The sequence below is a fragment of the Oratosquilla oratoria genome, chromosome 36, assembly GCF_046742065.1.
Source record: "Oratosquilla oratoria isolate Oo_2021 chromosome 36, ASM4674206v1, whole genome shotgun sequence".
NCBI lineage: Eukaryota > Metazoa > Arthropoda > Malacostraca > Stomatopoda > Squillidae > Oratosquilla > Oratosquilla oratoria.
In genome coordinates this window covers 10001-12500 of record NC_134812.1, presented here as the reverse complement: position 1 = coordinate 12500, position 2500 = coordinate 10001, and the positions used below count along the sequence as shown (strand labels likewise).

The window sequence follows — 2500 nt, the reverse complement described above, 5'->3', positions numbered from 1 at the left end:
ACCCGGGGCCTTTCACATGCAAAGCGAACGCTCTACCACTGAGCTACACCCCCGTGGCCATATGAAGGGTCTATTTTCTCATGTTGTATTCCCCTCTTTTCCTTATTTCTTTGTCTGTTTCTTTGTTTGTCTGTTCCTTTTCTTTCTCCTTTGTTGTCTGTTTGAATAAAAGCGACTGAAAAGGTCACACAAACTTTTGTAAGGTGTTGTCGCCCCTATATGCCGTCACCTTCACCTCTTCTCTTAAAATTTTCCACTCTCACTTTCAAATTTCTCCCAGCTTTCTAAACTGCTAGTCCTATCGGCTCTTATCGCCCTTGCTTTCCTCACTTATGAATATAGCACATCACATATTTTGGTTGGAAGGCCCTGTTGCACCAATCATTCTACTTTGTCAAGTTTTAGACTGTTAGTTGAAATATTTTCATTTCTAGTCTTATTTCTTTCACTTCACCATATTTTCTGTGTAGGAGAATTAAAGTGTAGTCAGATCCGCCGTTACTGCTCCGCATGCAATACTGCTTACACAAGCATTCTCGAATTCACTGCACACAGACTTAGTTTACATATTGTATACATCAGTAAACATAAAGTAATAAAGCCGAGTCCCCAAGCCCCTGTTTAAAAACATAACGCTGAGAGCGAACTGTTGTTTACAAAACAGCCTAATCATAAAAACAAAATCCTCACCATCTACCCCTCCATCTATCTCATTTGCCTATCTATATCTACGAACTTAATCTACGATTCTCTTACATAAGGTCATTTCCCTTCATACTTGTTCAAACCATGACCGGAATTACATTACGCGATATCCGTCTGTTGGGGCGCTCCTCATTACGTATTGTTAGATGACGCCAGGCTCAGAAACGTAACATAATTTGGCGGGAAAACTCATTCTGCTTTCCCAGCCGTGACTTTTGTCCGTGTTTGTATACACTCTATACACACACTCAACTAAGAGATTTCAATGAGGCAATTAAGTGCTCTATATACCATCTAGTAGTTCTAGTTAGTAAACGACCTACGCAACGAGACGCTTAGCCACGACGTGGTTGAGTTCCTCAAATAACACTTTCGCCAGACCCGTGGATCTTCTGTTTACAGCTCACCAGAAGGTAGATTATTCTACCTTGATATTCTCTACCTTGATAGTCCTATTTTGATAATTGATAATACTTTAATTCTCATTTGACTTAGATATAATTCTGATAACTTCTAATTTGATAAATGATGATAACTAAATTTTAATATATAGAACTATACTATCTTGTTTGAATGTAATTATGTAAACAACTGCTAGATTATTTACAGATACATTAGTAAGAACTGAAAAAACATCAGAAAAACTTCTAATTCTTAATAAAAGACAACGGGGTCTCGAACACAGAACACAACTGGAGCTGCGAGGTATAGATCCCCGTACCTCTCACATGCTAAAATGCTAAAAGAGCTCTCTACCACTTGAGCTATAGCCCCAACGACGCTTGAAGGTGCCGGAGATCAAACAAGCACGCACAAAATTCACGCCTGGAGCTGCGGGGTATCAATCCCCGTACTTCTCACATGCTAAGTGAGCGCTCTACCACTTGAGCTATAGCCCACACGACGCTTGGAGGTGCCGGGGATCGAACCCGGGGCCTTTCACATGCAAAGCGAACGCTCTACCACTGAGCTACACCCCCGTGGCCATATGAAGGGTCTATTTCCTCATGTTGTATTCCCCTCTTTTCCTTATTTCTTCGTCTGTTTGTTTGCTTCCAAGACCGTTTCTTTCTCCTTTGTTCTCTGTTTGAATAAAAACGACTAAAAAGGTCACACAAACTTTTGTAAGTTGTTGCCACCCATATATGTCGTCAGTTTCACCTCCTCTCTTCATTTTCTTCTTCTAAATTTTTCCACTGTCACTTTCAACTTTCACCCACCTTTCTCCACTGCTAGTCCTGTCGGCTCTTGTCGCCCTTGCTATCATCACTTGTGAATATAGCACATCACATATTTTGGTTAGAAGGCCCTGTTGCACCAATCATTCTACTTTGTCAAGTTTTAGACTGCTAGTTGTAATATTTTCATTTCTAGTCTTATTTCTTTCACTTCACCATATTTTCTGTGTAGGAGAATTAAAGTGTAGTCAGATCCGCCGTTACAGCTCCGCATGCAATACTGCTTACACAAGTAATCTCGAATTCACTGCACACCGACTCATTTTACATATTGTATACATCAGTATACATAACGTAATAAAGCCGAGTCCCCAAGCCCCTGTTAAAACGTAAAGCTGAGAGTGAACTGTTGTTTACAAAACAGCTAAATCATAAAAACAAAATCCTCACTATCTACCCTTCTATCTACCCCATATGTCTATCTATATCTATGAGCCCCCTCCATACTTGTTTAAAACATAACCGGAATTACATTACGGAATAGCCGTCGGTTGGGGCGCTCATTACGTATTGTTAGATGACGCCAAGCTCAGAAACGTAACATAATTTGGCGGGAA

General features: G+C 40.4%; 2 non-coding genes across 2 annotated transcripts in view; both read right to left on the bottom strand.

Annotated features, from left to right (window-relative positions):
- The window catches only part of TRNAA-UGC (transfer RNA alanine (anticodon UGC)), a 72-nt gene extending 19 nt beyond the window's left edge, over positions 1–53 (bottom strand). The window contains exon 1 of the tRNA in view: positions 1–53. This exon is cut by the window's left edge and continues 19 nt beyond it. This is a non-coding gene — a tRNA (tRNA-Ala).
- A 1560-nt stretch (positions 54–1613) lies between these two features.
- TRNAA-UGC (transfer RNA alanine (anticodon UGC)) lies at positions 1614–1685 on the bottom strand. Its single transcript has one exon. It is a non-coding gene; the product is annotated as a tRNA-Ala (tRNA).
- Positions 1686–2500: the final 815 nt, after the last annotated feature.